This window comes from Pinus tabuliformis, chromosome 8, assembly GCF_031772625.1.
Source record: "Pinus tabuliformis cultivar Carrire ecotype Pingquan chromosome 8, CPIR1, whole genome shotgun sequence".
Taxonomy (NCBI): Eukaryota; Viridiplantae; Streptophyta; class Pinopsida; order Pinales; family Pinaceae; genus Pinus; species Pinus tabuliformis.
In genome coordinates, this window is record NC_142294.1 from 796,560,924 (window position 1) to 796,570,465 (window position 9,542).

Consider the following 9,542-nt stretch of genomic DNA (forward strand, 5'->3'; position numbering starts at 1 on the left):
TCTACTGCTCCAAAGATAACCAAACATAGGGCTTTGAGCTGCTCTCTTATCTTTGATTTGGCCCACTGTCAATCACAGAACTAGGGCCCAATAACTAGCCCTCTTCACTACCCTTCTCCAAAAGTCAATACTTAGGGCATACATTGTACAACCCTCTTGTTGTGACAAATCTGCCACTTGTCCACAACACTTAGGGTTACCCAAACAACCACTAACAGTCCTCTAACCACTATACTTAGGCTGCTTCAAAACTTTCCAAAACTAGAGCTACAATTCCTAGTAAAACATCAACATGAAAGACATACAACATACCTCTCTAGGATATCATCATCTGCCCTCAAATAGTCGACCTTGTGCACAATATCTTCTAAGGTTTTTGATCCTGTGTAGGGCTTCCTGTAAAAGCTACAGTGCTGCCCCAACTCGGCCTAACAATGCTCAAACACCTATGCAAATCTTCCTCTAGAAGCCCTATACTCCGCCAGCCTTTATATCAAAGATGTTCCAGGGTTGTGCTACAATACACAGAGGATATTTCAGCATGTTCACAGAGAAATTACACCTCAACACATGTACATAATCTGCCTCTCCAACTTCGCTAGCCCCGATCCAAACACAAGAAAGATGGGCCCATAGCTCTTGAAAACATTTTGGACTAGAACAATGCATCAAAATGAGTGGGCCCATAGCTCTTGAAAACACTGAAACAGAGGAGGGAGGGCCAATGATAGACCATAACAATGCTTCAAAACAAATGAGCCTGCTATTTTTGAAAACAATTGAAATAGAGGGAGGATGATGGTGGTGATATTAACGTGTGCATCTACTAAACATACTTCACTTATATCAATCTTTGAGTTGAGACTTGAGAGGTTGTCTGGTTGACATCGTTTGGATTAACTACACACAAAAACAGTTACACAATTTGAAAGAGTAGATTCTTCTCACTAAAACATGTAATGATTTGGATAAATAGTCGATCATAAAAGGACTGATAGATAAATCCTTTAAACTAGGCCTTTTAAAATGACCATATCAAAAAAATGGATAAAGAAATTCATAGGAAAAGGTTTTCTGACATTGCATTGTATTCCATTCCATTCCATTAATATACATTTATCTTAGCACTCATAATATGATCAATCTAACATTGTGAAATGCACCATTCCATTCCTAATATGATCAATGCAACCTTGTGAAATCCTTCTGCAATTATGGCAATACCATGACATCACAGAGATTCAGAGGTTGATTTCATGTGGGGAAGAGAGTTTAACCTAGGCATCCTCTGGATAAGGCCTTCACCAAAGTAATTAAAGGCGATCGTTACTTGCATTATTACATCTTGAACATAGCTGTCGCTGTGACCCAGAAGCATGACCTGCATAGAAATTACCATTTCAGCTTTTTGTCTGTGACAGAGATTAATAGACAGAACTGTAAATTCGTTGAAAGGAATCCAATGGCAGTATGAGACCTCGTTATGGTGAGTGAAGTAATTATTTGATATGGTGATGGCAGTGGATCCCATAATTGCATCGATTAGGCCATCGTTACAGTTGGAAAGAGAACAGTGGTCTATCCAGATATAGCGTCCTCCAAAAATTGAAATTCCATCGCCATATGACAAATTTCTCCAACCATAATGCTCAGGGGAATCCCTCACCAAGGCATTGCCTGTTTGAATGCGGTCGTGGATGCTGATACCATGAATGATGATGTTGGTCACATACTGTATCGTTATGCAGGCACCGTGGGCATGGACATCGGCACCTCTGCCATCAATGGTCTTGAAACTATTCATGATGAGCTCTTCTTTGAGCTGAATGACCATGTCACTCTCAAATATGATCCAGAGCGGCTCGTCTTGAATAACAGCATAGCGGAGAGTACCAGGTCTGGGATTCACAGCATCGTTTTCACTGGAATCGGTTACTACATAGTATGACCACCCTTTCCTCCCATGGCATTCTGGCCAAAGCCAATAGCACAATCTGCAAGCTTTTTCCTGTTCATTTGCCAATTTGGATCACAGTGCCAGCAATCATCTTTTGGATTACCGGTTCCCCAGGACAAATAGCTCAGTTGTCTACGAGAATCATTGATACTTCCGCAACACATGCCATTCACATGTGTATTATCAGTAAAATTTTATAAGCAATACTCTGCATTTCAGATACTCAATTGCAATCAATTAGTATAGATGTCATTCTCATCGTTTTCAAATATATAGCTGGAGATTGAAAAAATTTAAATGGGACACTTACTTATGGACCGATTTAACTACTTGTTCAAGAATCTGTACTAAAAAAGAAGAATTTTGTTTTTTTTGTCGTGTCTGCCCTGTTGCTTGTATAGTGGGGTGCCCTCTGGGGAAACCCATGATGTTGTCCACAATTCGGTGAGTTTTTGCTGCGGAACAATTTGGAGCCAGGATTTGAAGGCAGACTATTTAAGCAAGTAGAAATAGAGAATATAACTAACTCTGGATACCCATTTTCATCCTAGAAGCTCAAGAAATCGTAGCTTTCAATGCAGAAAAATTCTGCACCCTGTTTATCTCTGAGAAATAATCCCACAAAGAGTATCTTTCTTCTAAATTTTCTGCACCCTCTTTATCTCTGATAAATAATGCCACAAGGAAGTATCTTTATTCTATACTCGTAGGATCTTTCTAGGGCTACAACAACTGTGGATTCTGAAAACATGAAAAATGGCTAGAGATTCTAAAATACCAGTGTTTTGCTAACGGGGGAGAATCTGAAATTCAAGGATGTGTGTTGCTGTAAGCGTGGAACAGTGTCCTTATCTACAATGCTGGTATATTGTTCTTGAATTGAGATTCGGATTTGGGATTTATGTTTCCTTTTATAATTTGCACAGAGCCTGCAAATTAATTGTATTAAATGATGGTTGGTCTGTAAGCCCATTAAATTAAAATGGAAAAGATTGATGCTAACAGAAAAAAGACCTAAAGTAGCATCCCAGAATTTTTTAGTCATCCAGAGGTTTTTGCCTCCATAACTTTTTAATCCTTTCCGGCTTACTAAAGCTGGGATGGAGATGTTTCTCTCGTAATACTGTAACCATTCTCTTGGCACCCAGTCAGAAGAGTAGGGAAAGACCATTGTGAAAATTAATGCTCTGGGAAGAAATCAGTATTCAGAGGAAAAGGTATCGCTTACTGGTTACTCCTTGAAAGTTTTCATGGGTAGGTCTCTTAATATTCCAGTCAATAGTTCTAGCGCTGACTTGTGAATCTTTCAATCTTTTGGATGCTTGAATTGAATACCGAGGGACCAATATAGAGATAGAATAGCAGTTTCAGAGTCAGATAGGCTGCCTACAGAGTTTAGAGACACACTCATGTGGTTATTCTTTAGTTCACAGAGAGGTCATGCGGTTATTCTTTAGTTCACAGCAAGGTCATCACTGATCTGATTCCGAGGCATCGAATGTGTGTGAAATATATTTTACGTACAATAAACATAGAAGAAATGTTGTATCTGTTGTTGGGTGCTTTCTTGTGTGAGAAATGGGTTCGGTTTCTCGATAAACATGATCCTAGGCACAAAGAAACCTTGATATGTAGGCACAAAGAAAAAATGAAAAGAAGACCAGAATTAGGGCTTGGAGCTGTCGTTTTATCTCTGATTTGGCCCACTATCAAATCATAGAACTAGGCCCAATAACTAGCCCTCTTGACTGCCCTTTTACTCCTCCAAAAGTCAATTCTTAGGGCATAAAATGTACAACCCTCTTGTTGTGACAAATCTGCCACTTGTCCACAACACTTAGGGCCACCCAAACAACCACTAACAGTCCAACCACTGTACTTAGGCTGCTTCAGGACTTTCCAAAAATAGACCTACAAGCCCTAGCGAAACATCAACATGAAAGACATACAACATACCTCTCTAGGACGCCATCATCTGCCCTCAAATACTTGGTCCTGTGCACAATATCTTCTAAGGTTTTTGGCCCTGTCTAGGGCTTTCTGTAATAGCTACAGTGCTGCCCCAACTCGGTCTAACAGTCCTCAAAGACCTACGCAAATCCTCCTCCAAGAGTGCCAACTCTTAGGGTCTTAAACATTGTCCACTTCTTTCCTCTCTACTGCTCCAAAGATGAACAGACTTAGGGCTTGGAGCTACCCTCTTATCTCTGATTTGGCCCACTGTCAATCACAGAACTAGGGCCCAATAACTAGCCCTCTTCATTACCCTTCTCCAAAAGTCAATTCTTAGGGCATACACTGTACAACCCTCTTGTTGTGACAAATCTGCCACTTGTCCACAACAGTTAGGGTTACCTAAATAGCCACTAACAATCCTCTAACCACTGTACTTAGGCTGCTTCAAAACTTTCCAAAACTAGACCTACAATCCCTAGCAAAACATCAACATGAAAGACATACAACATACCTCTCTAGGATGTCATCATCTGCCCTCAAATACTCGGCCTTGTGCACAATATCTTCTAAGGTTTTTGACCCTATCTAGGGCTTCCTATAAAAGCTATAGTGCTGCCCCAACTCGGCCTAACAGTCCTCAAACACCTATGCAAATCCTCCTCTAGAAGCCCTATACTCCTATGCTACAACTCGGCCTTTATATCAGAGTTGTTCTAGGGTTGTGTTGCAATACACAGAAGATATTTTGGCCTGTTCACAAAGAAATTACACCTCAACACATGCACATAATCTGCCTCTCCAACTTGGCTAGGTCCAATCCAAACACAAGAAAGATGGGCCCATAGCTCTTGAAAACACTGAAACAGAGGAGGGAGGGCCAATGATAGACCATAGCAATGCTTCAAAACAAATGAGCCTGCTATTTTTGAAAACAATTGAAATAGAGTGAGGATGATGGCAGTGATATTAACATGTGCATCTACTAAACATACTTCACTTATATCAATCTCTGAGTTGAGACTTGAGAGGTTGTCTGGTTGGCATCATTTGGATGAACTACACACAGAAACAGTGACACAATTTGAAAGAGTAGGTTATTCTCACCAAAACATGTAATGATTTGGTTAAGTAGTCGATCATAAAAGGATTAATTCATAATTCCTTTAAACTAGGCCTTTTAAAATGACCATATCATATCATCAAAATTTAATAGGCATGAATGAGATAGAGAACATTCTATTGGATATTTGAATTCATCCAATTATAATATTCTATGGCCGCTCTTAGGATGAAGGCAATCACAGATCATTCTCAACAAATGTGTCTATCAGTTTTTTGTTCGAAAGGTAAATTAATGATGGATTAATGGAGTGAGTGGGGTCAAGGACTCAGCCAAATTAGCTTTTAATTGCTTTGAGATACATTTTTGATGGTCATTCTAGTTCTCTCTGGGATTGGCATAGACAGATCAAAGTGTTTTTGTTTGTTTGTGGTGTGTGTGTAAAGGGTATAAGGTTGGGGTTTGAGGTTTTGAGGCCTTATACTGCAAGTTCTAGAAGATTGGGAACTATATAGATCTTTTGAGATAATTTAGATTACTACAAAACTAAAGATTTTGTGGTGTATAGAGAGATGAATTTTTGCATCTAGAATTTAGGGATTGAGGTGAGTGGACTGCAATATTTTGTGGTAGTCTCATAAGGTGAAGAAAAAATAAAACACATATAATGAGGGATTTTGGCATCTGTTATCTCAAGGTACAACAATGTAATATTTCCCTTTTGGAAAAACCAATTCTCTACCCCTGAATTTGTTGTGGTTCACTGTGTTTGTCTTTAATGAGTTTCATTAAATAGTTTAGGAGCATATGGATGTAGGTTCATTTTCTTCATTTAATTTAAAATGCATTACTATAGCACTCGCAAGGAACTCCCACACTCTACCAAATAGGAAGATAAGCTTCAGATTTAAACTTCAACAATGAGTACACATTCAATGGTTACCATTCCATGAAAATTAAGCATTTTACACAGTGGTGAGTTTATGAACCAACACAACACATCAAATGTGTTGTAGGTGTTTCTTTACTAATTCATTGCCAAACAAACCAATACCATGCATAAATGGGAAATAAATAATTTCAACATGCTAATCTGATGTGTATTGATCTGGAGTTGCATTATAGACTGATATCATATTTGATTAAAAACAGAGCTTGCATTTCACTTTATAACCATGCATAAATGAGAAATAAAGAATATCAACATGCTAATCTGATGTGTATTGATTTGGAGCTGCATTATAGACTGATATCAGATTTGACTAAAAACAGATCTTGCATTTAACTCGGCCATATAGACACAATAAATGAGATAAAGGGAACCTAAAATACATGGTGAAATTCCAAGGCATCAAGCAACCTTGTTCTTTATGCAAACCCCTGTGTGAAAAGTAAAAGAATTCCTTCAATCTTCTGTCACTTCCCTGTGTAAATATCAGTCCGCATTTGAGATAGTTCCTACAATCCTATAGGAATGAATATGTTGCCCAGAACTCAGTTTCAATCCATGAAATGATGGCATACACAATCAGTAGTAGTGGTACAAACAACAAGGTTCTTGGCTTCCAATATTCACTGAAATATCCCCTTGGAATCTTGGTTCTGCTCCCTGTTTTTGCACAAGTCACACATCCAACTAAATGGATGCCTCCAACAAGGTAACGAGGTCACTAGAGGCCCCACACACTTGTGAAACTCCTGCCTCTTGCCTCAAGATAATCTCAAACAAATTTTTGATCTGGTCATGACTGTAAATGTGTGATAGTGAGGCCTTTCTCGAGGCAAATTCAACCCTTGAAATTGCCCAGATAATTCCTCCACAACTTCAGATTTTTGGCACAGGCAATGGTTCTCATAAGGAAGAATTTGAATTGTTGATGTGAGATGTTGAGGTGAACTAAGCCGGGGACTTTGAATGGTGGAAATCCCTTGCCAATGGGGCCTTGCACTAGTAAGTGTAGGTGTCTTTATGGTCACTTATTTGAGCAAACATTGCATCATAAATCTACCTTTGTATGTGTTTATTGGTCACTCAACACCCCAGTTGCTAAGATAATTTGGAAAAAGTTGGTGATCAATGTCATAGATTTGAGATGATCAATATCATAAGACCAAACACCTATGGGTTGGATAGCAAAAGAAAGTAGCAAGTAACCTCAACAATCTTTTTATACACAAAGAAATCTCCTCTGATTGTCATGGAAGACAATTCATTGAAAATGAATTGTTTCACCATGTCTATATATTGAGGGCCTCAACCACATACACAAAAGATCCAAATCATGTTGAAATTTAATAAAAATTCCATGTATTCCTATCAAGTTAAGAAGATCAATTTATGGATTTGTACGAACAAGATTTACCACATGACTAGTCTTCTTCATATCGTTGACATGTTGATTGCAAATATACCCTGAGGAAACATATTTTACTTTACAATGTGAATAAACGCTTCAGACATCCTCATCCTGCAGGATATCCTCTGCAGCTTATTATTACTTTCTTTTCTCCCCTTGCCTTTCCTAAATCATAATTATGACTTCACAGATGAATCAAAATTTGATTCTAGTTGGCATGCCCTTCAAACTGTAGGAAAATAGGGTCTACAAAAGGTGGAGAGAGAAAATAAAAGAAATATCTTAGTATTAATATTGCAATAATATATTTTTCACGCACAATGAATCATAATAGATGATGTTAAATCACTGAAACATTGTGGCATAAACATTAATGATTCTCAATGATAAAGTAATTGAATGTTGTCACTCCAATAGTCTTTTTGAACTTGAAATAACATATTTTATTTTTACCTAGATTTTACTTCCACCTCAATACAAAATTTTGAAGTTCTACATTTGAGAATTCTATTAAAAATGTTGATGTGAACATCACATACAAGTCAGATCCCACCCAATGGGCCGTTTAGGAAATGGGTGGTGGTGCTTGTTGGTTTTTTAGAAGAGCGACTTGAGTATATGGCCTTGTCTTCAAAAATATTTACCACTTCTCTAGAACCTGATATTGGTCATCCATTAGGTTTCCATCACTCTCATATTGAAGTTGAAGGTAGAAGTCACCAAGACAAATGCCCATGGTTGATCACCTCCTTGCCTAAAGACTTATATAATAGGAAACCAATCAATGATATACCTTTTTTACTTTGGTTCGTTGGGGCGAACATGTTTGCTTCTAGGGTTATTTCTTTACAAAGTTATTTACATTATCGAAATATCTAAATGGAATTTTTTTTAACAAAGTGTATAATGTTTAATACATGTAATTAAACATATAATTTTCAGACATTGCTCTTTTTATTATTTTCATTTCTAAAGACTGCTCTTGTTAGAATTTCCATTTTCCAATTTGCATACAAGGAATTAACTTTTGTCAACTCTATTTCCAAATTTCCACATGAGGATGGTTTATCTTTAGATGGTGACAAATGGCATTGGGTGGTTGGAATTATGGTTTCAGTTACTTTTGTGAAGTTGTTCCTCATAATGTATTGTCAAAGTTTTACTAATGAGATTGTGAAGGCATATGCTCAAGATCATTTCATTGATGTGATCACCGATACAATTGGTCTAATTGTTGCTATTCTTGCAAGTACTTTGTACTGATGGATAGATCCCACTAGAGCAATTGTGGTAAGCAGTTCTTTGTCCTTTTTCTTTATAGTTCATAGTTTTCACATGTTATGCTTATATATTTTGTTGAGTGTGCGCCATGGTTTCTTGGCAATGGCTATTGAAGAGTAGTTTGTCTTCCATGATGTCATCCTCTCCTTTTTATAATCAATGCCCACTTGTTTAATAAGAAACATGTTGTTGTTTTTTTCATTATCATGATATATCTTTGCATTTAGTAGCAACATAGATGATATTTTTAGCACATGTTCTTGGTCATCAGTACTCTTCACTCTCATAAAAAATGGTTGGTGTGGAACTCCCAAGCCATAGAGGGCCCCAAATAATTGTGGAGCTAGGATGGTGCCATGAATCTATCCAGCTTAAAATTCAAAGGAAAAACATATTCCAAGTCTATTAACTTTTAAGTAGGGAGAACTGATTGCAAAGGTGCAAGAGAATATATCCACTCTATTTCATTTCTTTTGCTTTGATATCGAATCAATCGTAGATTATGGATTCAAAAATCATAATTCTGTTTGTTTTATGTTTGGAAATCAAGACATTTTGTTATAGAATTTTATATCGGTGCATATACACCATAATAGACACATACATGTGTGGAAAGGAGATGAAGAAAAAGAAGTCTTAACATGGAATGAAATCCCAACACAGGGATATGCCACTGTAGCAAGATAGCTTGTATACATGAACATTTAACTGTATACTAATATAAGATTTTGAATTTTTTTGCTAGATATATAATCCGCCTCTCTTTGCACCTTTTGGGAAATTGCTAGTTTTAGTAAGTTAAAAATATGGTCTGCATGATTATAATTTTTATAAAGATTACAGATCATGTGTCAGATTTATTTTTATTTTTAAATCAATGGCTATAAATGTAGTTTTTAGGATTGCCATAACTCTTCACGTAATTCTTTAA

The 9,542-nt window shown here is 37.2% G+C and overlaps 1 pseudogene; it reads right to left on the reverse strand.

The window, feature by feature from the left end:
* Positions 1–1,136: 1,136 nt before the first annotated feature.
* Positions 1,137–2,121, reverse strand: LOC149237964 (putative pectate lyase 5 pseudogene; annotated as a pseudogene).
* Positions 2,122–9,542: the final 7,421 nt, after the last annotated feature.